The 14,680-nt window shown below is 40.8% G+C and overlaps 2 protein-coding genes across 3 annotated transcripts in view; both read right to left on the bottom strand.

Annotated features, from left to right (window-relative positions):
• Nucleotides 1-10,524, bottom strand: part of ZNF566 (zinc finger protein 566) — a 76,138-nt gene extending 65,614 nt beyond the window's left edge. The window contains exon 1 of the mRNA XM_014540329.1: nucleotides 10,468-10,524. The gene's annotated coding sequence lies outside the window, so the exon portion shown is untranslated. The remainder of the gene's footprint in view (nucleotides 1-10,467) is intronic.
• ZNF260 (zinc finger protein 260) overlaps nucleotides 1-14,398 on the bottom strand; it is a 22,451-nt gene extending 8,053 nt beyond the window's left edge. Inside the window, exon 1 of one of the 2 annotated variants that reach the window (XM_014540328.1) lies at nucleotides 14,320-14,398. The gene's annotated coding sequence lies outside the window, so the exon portion shown is untranslated. Of the gene's footprint in view, nucleotides 1-10,467; nucleotides 10,547-14,319 lie in introns of those variants that run through there. The other variant, XM_014540327.1, reaches the window with a different exon arrangement.
• Between the last annotated feature and the right edge of the window lie 282 nt (nucleotides 14,399-14,680).

Below are 14,680 nucleotides of genomic sequence, written 5' to 3'. Positions count from 1 at the left end.
GCTGGGGGACCTGAGGCTGTGCCACCTGCCTGGCGGGGCTTGACAGGGGACCTGAGGCTGCGCCCCCCACCCAGTGGGGCTTGACAGGGGACCTCAATGTGCGCCCCCACATCCCAGTGCTGGTCTGGGGGACCTCAGGCCGCACCCCCCGCCCAGCGGGGCTTGACCGAGGACCTGAGGCTGTGTCCCCTGCCCAGCAGGGCTTGATGGGGGGCCTCAGGCCATGCCTCCCGCCCGGCGGGGCTTGAAGGGGAATCTCAAGGCATGCCCCCCACCCCAGCCTGGGCTGGGGGACATCAGGCCGCGCTCCCCACCCCAGCACCGGGCCAGGAAACCTGAAGCTGCACCCCCCGCCTGGTGGGGTTTGACAAGGGTGGGACTGACTGGGTCTGGATCTAGCCCAATGGGGTGGGGCCAGCTGGGTCTGGGCTTCACGCAATTTTGAGGCACACGTGGGTGGGCGGGGACTTGACTCTGGGTCCCATGGTGCACCCCAGACTCTGACAGAAGGAAGATTTTCATATACATTTTACTAATTTTCTTTCACCTCTGACACTTCTATTATAGAGAAAGGACACATAGCAATATTAAAATATTTCCTCTAATTAATCCCCTTTTAATGTGCACGAATTTCATGCACCAGGCCACTAGTCCTGTATAATAAAGAGGGAATATGCCAATGGAATGTCACACCCTCGCACAAGATGGCCACCCCCATGTGGTCACAAGATGGCCACCACAAGATGGACGACAAGGGAGAGCAGTTGTGTGTGATCAGGCCTGCAGGGGAGGGAGGGAAGTTGGGGGGGACCAGGTGGGCAGGGGAGGGCAGTTAGGGGTGATGGGGCTGGCAGGGGAGGGCAGTTGGGCAACCAGGCCTGCAGGGGAGGGCAGTTAGGGGCGACCAGGCCAGCAGGGGAGGGCAGTTTTGTGCAATCAGGCCAGCAGGGGAGGGCAGTTAGGGGCAACCAGGCCAGCAAGGGAGGGCAGTTGTGGGCGACCGGGCCTGCAGGGGAGGGAGGGAAGTTGGGGGGGACCAGGTTGGCAGGGGAGGGCAGTTAGGGGTGACCAGGTTGGCAGGGGAGGGCAGTTAGGGGCGACCAGGCCAGCAGGGAAGGGCAGTTGGGGGGACCAGGCCTGCAAGGGAGGCAGTTGGGGCAACCAGGCCGGCATGGGAGGGCAGTTGGGGGGGCCAGGCCGGAAGGGGAAGCAGTTGGGGGCAACCAGGCTGGCAGGGGAGGGCAGTTAGGGGCAACCAGGCCGGCAGGGGAGGGCAGTTGGGGGCAATTGGGCCAGCAGGGGAGCAGTTAGACATCAATCAGGCTGGCAGGGGAGTGGTTAGGGGTAATTAGGCTAGCAGGCAGAAGCAGTTAGGGAAAATCAGGCAGGCAGGCAGGCAAGTAGTTGGGAGCCAGTAGTCCCGGATTGTGAGAGGTATATCTGACTGCCGAACATCCCCCGAGGGGCCCCAGATTGGAGAGGGTGCAGGCTGGGCTGAGAGACACCCACCCCGCAGTGCACGAGTTTCATTCACCGGGCCTCTAGTATTTTATAAAGTTAAATCTACATTTAGTATTCTACCCAGCAATCCCACCCCTAGACCTTTATTCAAGAAAAATAAATACTACATATGTTCACAAAGACTAGTATGTGAATATTCATACAAGCATTATTCTTAATAATCAAAATGAAAAAACATCCAAATGTCTATCAACTGGTGAGTATACAAATTATGTCCATACTATGTAATACTAATCAGTAATAAGGAGAGATGAAATATTAATATATAAAACATGATATATGCACCCAATGCAGGAGCACCCAAATACATAAGAAAACTCCTGGAAGATATCAAAGGGAGATATCGACAACAATACAATCATAGTAGGGGACTATAATACACCACTGACATCACTGGATAAATCCTCTAGACAAAAAATCGGCAAAGAAACAGCAATCCTAAATGACTCACTAGATCAGATGGACTTAATTGACATCTTCAGAACACTTCACCCCAAAGCCATGGAATATACATTCCTCTCAGGTGCTCATGGGACATATTCAAAAATAGACCACATATTGGGTCACAAGCAAAGTCTCCACAAATTCAAGAAGATTGAAATCATAAAAAGCTTCTTCTCAGACCACGATGGCATAATGTTAGAAATAAACTACAATAAAAACAACCCAAAATACTCAAACACTTGGAAGCTGAATAGCATGTTATTAAATATTGATTGGGTTACCAATGAGATCAAAGAAGAAATTAAAAACATCCTGGACACTAATGACAATGAAAACACAACAATCCAAAACCTATGGGACACAATGAAAGCAGTCCTGAGAGGGAAGTTTATAGCTCTTCAGGCCTATCTCAAAAAGCAAGAAAAAATGGTAGTAAATCATCTAACTCTTCAACTCAAAGAATTAGAAAGAGAGCAACAAGAAAACCCCAGAGTGAGCAGAAGGAAGGAGATAATAAAGATTAGAGCAGAAATAAATGACATAGAGACCAAAAAAACAATACAGAAAATCAATGAAACCAAGAGCTGGTTCTTTGAAAGGATAAACAAGATTGACAAACCTCTAGCCAGGCTCACCAAGAAGCAAAGAGAGAGGACCCAAATAAACCAAATCAGAAACGATAGAGGCGAAATAACAACAGACCCCACAGAAATACAAATGATTGTTAAACAATACTATGGACAGCTCTACTCCAACAAACTAGACAACCTGGAGGAAATGGACAAATTCCTAGGAAAGTACAACATTCCAAAACTCAATCAGGAAGAATCTAAAAATCTCAATAGGCCAATAACTATGGAAGAAATTGAAGCAGTCATCAAAAAGCTCCCAGCAAACAAAAGCCCAGGACCAGATGGCTTCTCAGGGGAGTTTTACCAAACTTTCAAGGAAGAACTAAAACCTATCCTCCTCAGACTACTACAAAAAATTCAGGAGGAAGGAACACTTCCAAGCTCATTCTATGAAGCCAGCATCACCCTAATACCAAAACCAGGTAAAGACAACACAATGAAAGAGAATTACAGGCCAATATCCCTCATGAACATAGATGCCAAAATCCTCAACAAAATCTTAGCAAATCGGATCCAACAGTACATCAGAAGGATCATACACCATGACCAAGTAGGATTTATCCCAGGGATGCAAGGATGGTACAACATCCGTAAATCAATAAACGTAATACATCACATAAACAAATTGAAAGAAAAAAACCACATGGTCATATCAATTGATGCAGAAAAAGCATTCGACAAAATCCAACACCCATTTTTGATAAAAACTCTCAGCAAGGTGGGAATAGAAGGATCATACCTCAACATAATAAAAGCCATATATGACAGGCCCACAGCCAACATCATACTCAATGGACAAAAACTAACACCATTTCCCCTAAGAACAGGAACAAGACAGGGATGCCCACTCTCACCACTCCTGTTCAACATAGTCCTGGAAGTATTAGCCATTGCAATTAGACAAGAAGAAGAAATAAAAGGCATCCAAATTGGAAAAGAGGAAGTAAAACTGTCCTTATTTGCAGACGACATGATATTATACATACAAAACCCTAGAGACTCCATCAAAAAGCTACTAGACTTAATACATGAATTTGGCAATGTAGCAGGATACAAAATTAACCCCAAGAAATCTGAGGCATTTCTATACACCAATAGTGAACTTTCAGAAAGAGAGATTATAAAAACAATCCCATTTACCATCGCACCAAAAAAATTAAGCTACCTAGGAATAAACTTAACTAAAGAGGTAAAAGACCTCTACTCAGAAAACTACAGGACGTTGAAAAAAGAGATAGAGGAAGACATAAAGAGATGGAAGAACATACCATGTTCTTGGATTGGTAGAATCAACATCATTAAAATGTCCATACTACCCAAAGCAATCTATAAATTCAACGCACTTCCCATTAAAATACCAATGGCCTACTTCAAAGATCTAGAACGAACTCTCCAAAAATTCATCTGGAATAAAAAAAGACCCCGAATAGCTGCAGCGATCCTGAGAAAGAACAAAGTAGGTGGGATCTCAATGCCAGATATCAAGCTGTATTACAAAGCCACTGTTCTCAAAACTGCCTGGTACTGGCACAAGAACAGACATATAGATCAGTGGAATAGAATAGAGAGTCCAGAAATTAGCCCGAACCAATATGCTCAATTAATATTTGACAAAGGAGGCAAGAACATACAATGGAGCCAAGGTAGTCTCTTCAATAAATGGTGTTGGGAAAATTGGACAGATATATGCAAGAAAATGAAACTAGACCACCAACTTACACCATACACAAGAATAAACTCAAAATGGATAAAGGACTTAAATGTACGACAGGAAACCATAAAAATTCTAGAAGAATCCAAAGGCAACAAAATCTCAGACATATGCCAAAGCAATTTCTTCACTGATACAGCTCCTAGGGCAGTTGAAACTAAAGAGAAAATGAACAAATGGGACTACATCAAAATAAAAAGTTTCTGCACAGCAAAAGAAACCATCAACAAAACAACAAGAAAGCCCACTACATGGGAGAACATATTTGCCAACATTATATCTGATAAGGGCCTAATCTCCAAAATTTATAGGGAACTCATACAACTTAACAAAAGGAAGATAAACAATCCAATCAAAAAATGGGCAAAGGATCTAAATAGACACCTTTCAAAAGAGGACATTCAGAAAGCCAAGAGACATATGAAAACATGCTCAAAGTCACTAATCATCCGAGAGATGCAAATCAAAACAACAATGAGGTACCATCTCACACCTGTCAGACTGGCTATCATCAACAAATCAACAAATGACAAGTGCTGGAGAGGATGTGGAGAAAAAGGAACACTTGTGCACTGCTGGTGGGAATGCAGACTGGTGCAGCCACTATGGAAGACAGTATGGAGTTTCCTCAAAAAACAAAACATGGAACTCCCATTTGACCCTGTGATCCCACTTCTAGGAATATATCCCAAGAAACCAGAAACACCAATCAGAAAGGATATATGCACCCCTATGTTCATAGCAGCACAATTCACCATAGCTAAGATTTGGAAACAGCCTAAGTGCCCATCAGTAGATGAATGGATTAGAAAACTGTGGTACATCTACACGATGGAATACTATGCTGCTGTAAAAAAAAAAGGAACTCTTACCATTTGCAACAGCATGGATGGAACTGGAGAGCATTATGCTAAGTGAAATAAGCCAGTCAATGAAGGAAAAATATCACATGATCTCACTCATTTATGGATAAGAAAGACCATTATAAACTTATGAACAAAAATAGACACAGAGGCAGAGCTGCCTCAAACAGACTGTCAAATTACAGCGGGAAGGCCGGAGAGGGTTGGGGGGCAGGAGGGGGGAGTAAGAGATCAACCGAAAGACTTGTATGCATGCATATAAGCATAACCAATGGACATAAGACACTGTGGGGTAGGGGAGAACAGGGGATTGTCAAGGGCAGGGGGGAAAAAAAGGAGACATATTTAATACTCTTTGTAATACTTTAAGCAATAAAAAAAAGAGTTTATTAAAAAAGTTTATTAAAATATAAAAAAAGTAATAGGCCTACTTTATTCACTTTTTTTTACTTCCTTTTTTTGAGAACTATAGTTTGTCATTCTTTCAAGTACAAATGTTGATCTACATAAAAAAAAAACTGGTTCAAAAATATATATATATATATAAAACATGAATTAATCTCAAAATATAAACTAAGTCAAACATATTAAATGCAAAAGATTACACACTATATGACTATATTTATATTAAATGCTAGAAAGGCAAAGCTATAGTGACATAAAGCTGATAAGTCTCACCAGGGATCGGGGAGGAGTGTGGCTCAACTGTAAAAAGGGCGCAAGAAATTGATGATGGAGCTTTTCTGTATCTTTTTAAAAAATTTTTATTGCTTTCAGAGAGGAAGGGAGAGGGAGAGAAAGATAGAAACACCAATGACAAAAGAGAATCACTGATCGGCTGCCTCCTGCATGATTGGTGGACCAAGCCTGCAACCCAGGTATGTGCCCCGACTGGGAATTGAACCTGCAACCTATTTGGTGTACGGGACAATGCTCCAACCAACTGAGCCACCTGACTGTGGCTGGAACTATTCTATATCTTGATTTTTGTGTGGGTTATATGATTCTGTGATCATCCCTTGGTATTCCTGCCCCCCACCCCATGGATACCAAAATTTGTGGATGCTCAAAGCTCAAGTTCCTTAAATCAAATGGCATAGTATTTGCATATAACATATGCATATCCTCCCATACACTTTAAATTGTCTCTAGATTATTATAATACCTAATACAATGTAAATGCTATGTAAATAGTTGCTACACTGAATTGTTTAGGGAATAATGACAAGAAAAGAAGTCTGTACATGTTCATAGAATACAACCATTGTAAACCTAACTACAGACATACTTCAAACATATTGCAGGTTCAGTTCCAGACCACCGCAATCAAGTAAATATCAAAATAAAGCTAGGCACACAAGTTGTTTCACAGTGCATGTAAAAGTTATGCTTACACTATACTGTAGTCCAGCGATTTTCAAACTTTTTCATCTCATGGCACACATAAACTAATTACGAAAATTCTGCAGCACACCAAAAAATATTTTGCATATCCTATATAATAAAAGGGTAATATGCAAATAGACCGAATGGCAGAACAACTGAACAACCAATCAAAGCATAATATGCTAATAATATGCTAAGGCTGCTCAACTGCTCACTATGATGTGCACTGACCACCAGGGGGCAGACAGTTGACTGGTCAACCAGTCGCTATGACATGCACTGACCACCAGGTAGATGCTCCGACCAGTAGGTTCACTTGCTGCTGGGGTCTGGCCAATCGGGACTGAGCGAAATGTGCTGGACACCCCCTGGAGCCCTCCTGTGATCCCTCCCCGGCCCGATTGTGCACCGGTGGGGTCCCTCAGCCTGGCCTGCACCCTCTGCAATCCGGGACCCCTCGGGGATGTCAAAAAGCCGGTTTCAGCAGGCCACTCCCCTTGGGAGGGCGCCAGACGCAGGGCTCATGGCTGGTGAGCGCTGCTACAGCAGCGTGAGCCTCTTCCAATTGGGACTGATTGGGCGCGAGCCCGTGGCAGGCACAGTGGGGCCGGAATGAGCGGGAGTGGCAGGTAGGAGCTGTAGGCGATGTTGGACTGCAGGTTTCGGCCCGATCCCTGCAGGCCACCCAAAGGGACCCCACCTGTGCACGAATTCATGCGCCAGGCCTCCAATATAATATATTTGACTAAAAAAATAAGTATAATTTTGATTCATTCACACCGGATGGCTAGTGTTGTGTTGGCTGTTATCATATTTAAGACATCAGTGCCCCTAACTAAAGAGTCAGGTATAGCATGTTTTAAAAATTCTTGTGGCATACCAGTGTGCCTCTTATGGCACACCGGTTGAAAATTGTAGTCTATTAGGTGTACTAAAGCATTATTTGTAAACAAAATGTACATAATTTAAAAATACCTTATTGCTAAAAAATGCTAACTATTATATGAGCCTGTTGGAAAAACGATTATGATAGATTTGCTCAATGCAGAGTTGCCACAAACCTTTAATTTGTATAAGTTGCATTATGTACAAAGTGCAATAAAGCAAAGCACAATAAATGTGTACTATGCACTCTGTGAGGTATGCATAGTACACATATGCAACAATATATTTTTTACCAAATATTTTTGACCCAAGGTTGGTTGAATCCTTGGATGTAGAACCCAGATATGAAGAGCGAACTGAATACAATTATCAAAATTTATCATATAATATACTTAAAGAGGGTGACTTTTATTTTATGTAAGTTTACCTCAATAAATCTGAAAAATAAATATTTCCACCGAAGCTCTATAACAATTATAAATTATTTAATAATTATCTTGTTTGTTCTGAAGACTGCAGGCTAGAAAGATAAAATACTAGCTTTTCTGCCAATGAGCTTCAATGTATGTCTTAGACATCAAAGTGAAAAATACAAATAAGAAAGTATTTACTTAGAATCCAAGTTGCTTGTAAATTACAACATGGGATGGAAATACAGATTTTGGAAGGCTTAGAGCAGTGGTTCTCAACCTTCCTAATGCCACGACCCTTTAATACAGTTCCTCATGTTGTGGTGACCCCCAATTTCATTGTTACAAATTGAACATAATTAAAGCATAGTGATTAATCACAAAAACAATATGTAATTATATATGTGTTTTCCGATGGTCTTACGCGACCCCTGTGAAAGGGTCGTTCAACCCCCAAAGGGGTCGCGACCCACAGGTTGAGAACCGCTGGCTTAGAGCAATGAGAGACATTTTAATAAAAATGAAGCTCAAGATAAACAGTGGACAGAACTTTGATAGATGGATCACTGCACAAAGGCAAAGATGCAAAGAATTGCATATATAGGGTATCCAAAAAAATGTATACACACACTTTGAATAATTATAAAGGCAGGGTTTATTAAAATACATTTCATTTTCAAAATTGAGCTATCAGCTGTTAAAGTGTGTTTACATTTTTGGGGGGACACTCTGTAAAAAGTTTACATAGGTTTTGCTATGTAAGTGTTAAACTTTATCATGCCTCAAAAATACCTGGAGAACTTGTTAACTACAGATTTATAAACACTGCCTTTATAATTATTCAAAGTGTGTGTATACATTTTTGGGACACCCTATATATACATATGTGAATATATTAAAAAATAGAAAATAAGGAGTTATCCTAATTTATAACTTACAGCTAATCAGTTTATTCTGTATCTTGAAAATAGATAGTACCAGTAAACCATCTTTTCAAATGCTTAAGGAACAAGTCTCAAAATTGGCCCATAATAGTAATATAAAACTTTAAATATTCCACAAACTAGAAAAAAATACTGTGACTAAAAACAACAAAAAAGTAACACCTAAAAAACACATCCTAAAATAGGAAAACAAAAATCTTTCATTTGTAAATTTCAAAATTTACTGGCTTGAACAAACTCTTTGGTCAAAGAGAAAATTTGTAGAATATTTGCAGAATATTCAGAAATATTAGTCAAAATACTGTGTATCAAAATCCACAGATCACATTTGAAAAATGCTTGTTGAAGTTTTAGCATTAAGTGCTTACAGTATTTTTAAAAGACATAAAATAATAAAGTAAGCATTTAGGTTAAGGAATAATCAAAACAGACACATTAGTAAAGAAAACAAATTAATGTATTATAAACAAACAAAACAGAAATAATAATAAATTTGTGAGTTGATTATTAGGAATAACTAAAAGGGAATAAAAGCAAAACTACAAAAATAAAAAATGACTATTTGGAAATAGTCATAGATAGAAAATAAGGATTTTCTTATTTTAATAATAAGAAAATAAAGTCGAGATTATTTTGCTCAACCCTATGCAAATAAATTTGAAAATTTAACAAATACAACCTATAAAAACTGAAACCAGAAAAGACAAAACCTAAACAGAAAAATAAACATAAGGAAAAAAAAGAGACTTGTTAAGATGTTTCATAATCGTAAAGCCCACGGCACAAATTGCTTAGCATGTGGATTTTACTAAACTTTTAACAAATTACGGTAATACTATTTAGTTAAAAATTCCCAATTCTTTAATTCATTAAATTTGCAAAAGCATGACTGGACTTAAGCTACTAAATTCCTAGTAAGTCAAAAGAAAACACAGAAATTGTACCTTCTTCATAATTAAAACCCCTCATATTTTTATAGGATTTATGTCAACATCCTTCACACGTATTTATCAGAATTGCATTTTTCATACTATAAAATGACAGTCCTGAACTGAACTAGGCAACATCATCTGAATACCAGGCAAAACAGTCCTTTCAACAGAATTTATTTTGTGGTTTAAAAAATATTTTCAAAATATAAATCAAAATCCTCTAATGTCAACCAAACTACTTTTGTGCTATAGTCCCTGAGTTGAGTAGTTGCAACAGAGATTCTACGATCTACAAAGTCTAAAATATTTACTATCTAACTTTTTATAGAAAGTTTACTGACCCCTGCCCTAGAGTGGTAATTCCTTCTTCTACCTGATTAGAATTAGGATGTATTGTTGCTCCAGCTTTAACCGAAACTAAATAGACAACTTGCAAGAAATATGGACCTTTGCCCAGCTGGTGTGGCTCAGTGGTTGAGTGTCGACCCATGAACCAAGAGGTCGCCAGATTGATTCCTGGTCAGGGCACATGCCCCGGTTGCTGGCTCCAACCCCGGTGAGGGGCGTGCAGGAGGCAGTTGATCGATGTTTCTCTCTCATCAATATTTCTCTCTCTCTCTATCCCTCTCCCTTGCTCTCCTTCTAAAAGTCAATAAAAGCATATTTAAAAAAAGAAACAAAGATGGATCCTTAAAGGACCACCACAAAGACCAAAGCTACCATGAAATTTACTACTCACCACATAACTGTTATGTGACCGAAAAAGGAACTGGAAGTTATTGTTGATCAAAGCAGCATCCCAGATTTCAGGCTGAGTCTTTAGGACTGTCAGGTTTTAGAGGATAAGGAAAGTGCAGCTCCTGGGGATGCACAAGAAAACTTGTTTATGAAAAAGAACAAAGTGGTGATGACCCTTTAGCTTAGAAGCTAGAGCATACACATACATATGAGCATATGGAATAAAATATTTGTACTTTGTATCTAAGGCCAAACCCATCATACAATTTAAAGGCTGCACTTTCAGAAATGGGATACAGAAAGTAACTTATTTTCATAATTTAGTTTAAACAGAGAAACTCTAAGACTGAGTTCTCAGCGTTCTCCAGAATCACAACCCATACAGGTACTTTTAAGTGGGTGTCACTATGGCCTTGCTCCTTATTGAACAGTCACAGTTTTGAATATAATTTTGAATATAACAACACTTTTCTTATAAATGTGAAGTCACGAACCTTGAGTGATATGAATAAAATACAAAGGAAGTTATTCTGGTATTGTTCATGGCTCAGAGTTCTTAAATTTTCAGAAGCTTAATATTTTACCTAGGTTATGCAATTCTAGAAGTTAATATTGTAAGTGTCTTACAATTATATGGTCATTCATGGATTTAGCAAACACATGTTTTTATCATTTATTGTGATAAATAGACCAGGGTCTCCAATTTTTAATGGGCTGTGTCAGATAAAAGGATCAAACCTACTCAGAAGCCCTTCCATTACTCAGAGGTAAGAGGCTTAGCATCTGGTTGGATAGTGCTATGCATTGATGAAACAGGTAATACAGAAGGGGTAATGGATGGAGGCAAACTGTAGGAGGGAAGAAATATCATTCTGACATTTTGGACATAAAAGAGTTTGAAGTTCCTGTGTAACCTCCAGGTGGGCTGTCCATTGGGCAGTTGGATATATGGATGAGGAGCTTAGGACAAACCTCAAATAGGAGTGGACATTTGTTACTCGTTTGTCAGCTGAAGCCAAAAATGGAATGTTATTGCTCATAGAGTTCTTTGGAGTAAAAAAAGATGATCAAAGCCAGAAACTCAGTAATGCTAATAGTTAAAGGACAACCAGAAACATAAGTCACTAATGGAATTGGAGGGAGGGGGTTGCTCCTTGGTTTTGACTGGAATTATAAAAATGAAAGTAGTATCATGCAAGTCAAGGAAACATTCAAGAATGAGGCAATGATAACAATCGAAAAAGAAAGCAACAGAGCAAACAAAGAAATCTAATCCCCCCACCCCGGTTAAAAAGGGAAATATACCAAACAAGCAAGCAAAAAAATGTGATTCTGATCCCTGCCCTGGATGCTGCAACTCCCTACCCAACAACTATTTTTATTTTCTGTGTAAACCTCCAAAGTTTCTTCATGCAACTACAAATATACATTCTTATCTCCATTTACTCAAAAAAGTAGTATATTACATCAAAGATTGTGCATCTTGCTTTCTTCACATAACAGAATACATTGCAGACTTTTAAAATCTATCTAAAATATGATACATATTTCCATTTGCTCAAATCTTCTTTTAGGTCCTTCATTAACATTTAAAAACAATCTAAATGTAGGTTTTAAACAGTTCTTATTTATCCCTAGGTATTTTATCTAATTTGTTGCTTTTGTAAATAAAATACCATCTTTTCTATAACTGACTATTTTTGTATATATCAAAGCTATTATTTTGTATATGAATTTTTGTATTTTAGTACTTTATTTTTTCATTTTGTTGAAAAATATGTTGCATGATAAAATGCTGGAAGAAAGTGTCTTTGTAGATAGAAGAAAACTGTTTCACTACATTTACAAAGGCCATTTGGTCTGGGGAAAACCTGGTCAAATTAGTAGTCAGATTGCCATGCCAAGACAGACTTTAACTGTTTACTCTGTGGACGAAAAAGGGGCCACACGCTAACCTGACTAGCTCAGGGAAGGCCTGCATGGTGGCCTTGCAAACCTAGAGATCTAAAGTAACCACAAAGGATGGTCTGAAATTCAACTTTTTAAACTAAAAGTAGTTTATGGTGGGTAGTCATGCCCTAGGCCAGTATTACCTTAATTGAGCCTATTGTCTTTTTGTATTTATAATAATACTAGAGGCCCAGTGCACAAATTCGTGCATGGGTGGGGTCCCTCTGGGTGGCCTGCAGGGATCAGGCCAAAACCTACAGTCCAACTCTGCCTTTAGCTCCTACCTATCGCTCCCACTCATCCAGGTCTCGCTGTGCCTGCCGTGGGCTCGAGCCCAATCAGTCCGGATAGGGAGAGGCTCGTGCCGCCACAGCAGCACTCACCAGCCATGAGCCCTGCATCTGGTGCCCTCCTAAGGGGAATGGCCTGCGGGATCGGGCTAAAACTGGCTCTCCTACATCCCCCTAGGGGTCCCGGATTGCGAGAGGGTGCAGGCCAGACTGAGGGACCCCACCAGTGCATGATTGGGATGGGAGGGACAGGGGGAGGACTCCAGGGCGTGTCCAGCCCATCTTGCTCAGTCCCGATTGGCCAGACCCCAGCAGCAAGCTAACCTACCGGTGGGAGCAGGTGGGAGCATCTGCCCCCTGGTGCATAGTGATTGGTTGACCGTCTGCACCCTGGTGGTCAGTGCACATCATAGAGAGCGCAGCCTAATCATATTTTTAGCATATTATGCTTTGATTGGCTGTTCAGTTGTTCGGTCTATTTGCATATTACCCTTTTATTATATAGGATCTCTTTAGAATGTCAAAGTAATTTTCCTTTTTTCTAGACCCCTCAAAGCACAGACACTGCTCTGGGGAGACCACAAATCTCCTCATTGTTACTGAGTTAATTGACTGTTAACTATCCTACACCCACCTAAGTAAAATCAGTACGTGTATCATTTTACTTTTTATCCAATCCCAGAGGTTTCCCCACTTTGCTTTCTCCTGCCTCCCTAATCTATCACCAATTGATTTCACTTACATCTCCTCTTTTTATTATAATGTATAAAACAGGGTGCAAAACTGCCATTTTCAGGAGCATTATCTCAATCCATTGAGATTCTGCTTCCCAACAACTATTGACAGTTTGGCTCAAAAAAACTCACAAAAAAATTCTTCACAGGTTTGAATGTTACTTATGTTAACAACTTGATCTCTGCACAGAACAACTTGCTTCCTAATTCTGAGCTGTCTGTACAAGTGTAAATGACCAATTAAAGCTATTCCTTAGTCCAGAGCTTCTCAAAGCAGACTCACCAAAGTTCCTCCAAAGAATTAAGAAAAGTCAATACTTATAGGAGAATTTAGACACCCAGTAAAAAGTTTTTCGGGAATCTTTCCTCTTAAAAGAAAATTAATGCTGATTTTGTTTCTACACCACAATGAGCGTGCTTTTATGTAAAATTGCTTTAAAATTACTCATCGCTCAATTGCTTAGCCTTTTTGTTATCTTTCAGAAAAACGGATTCTCCAGAAAGATGCATTCTCGCAATTATTTTAGAAATGGGAAAAGTGAGGTTTAGAGGTTATTACCCCACAAAACTCACATGCCATTCATCCTCACAAACTTGGAACTACACACTGTCTCACACAGGTTGTAACTACAACCCCCTCACACCCTCTTACACCTTTCGTCACCCACCCGCGAGTCCTCCCTTTTCCTCTAGTACCCCCACCTCTCCAGATAAGCTTTGAACACTACATGTCACAGTGGCAATTCTTCCCCCTCAGCCTCCCCAGTCCCGTCGCAGACACCGCGAATGCTCCCTTACAGCCTCCCAGCCCGATATTGAGCTCAGAAACTCAGGTCCCACAGCCAGATTCGCGTTTGGCGGAACCAAAAGCAAACTCACCAGCAAACAAAGACTGCGATGGCGAGCCGGAAAGTCTGCGCCTGCGCTTTCCTTGGGCTCCCACAGGTCTCCTGGGCTCCGCCAAGCAGGGGCTCACGATCGGATGGAAAACAGTTGACTTTTCTGACTGTGGACTACATTTCCCAGAAGGTTCAGAGGCTGGAGACTCGGAACTCAACACTGCGTTAACTGTGTTAACCTCTGGGAGAGGCGGTCGTGTGCCTGGTAAGCTCGGTTCTAGCACGCCTGGCTGTCCCCAAGTCGGAGCCACAGTGCGAGGCCCTGCGAGGAGCGCCAGAAGCCTGCGGGACGCAGGTCTGGGCTTTCTTTGGCCTGACTGAACCCGGCGCCACCTAGTTTA

Source organism: Myotis brandtii, unplaced genomic scaffold (assembly GCF_000412655.1).
Source record: "Myotis brandtii unplaced genomic scaffold, ASM41265v1 scaffold241, whole genome shotgun sequence".
NCBI lineage: Eukaryota > Metazoa > Chordata > Mammalia > Chiroptera > Vespertilionidae > Myotis > Myotis brandtii.
This window is presented reverse-complemented; position numbering and strand designations above follow the sequence as displayed.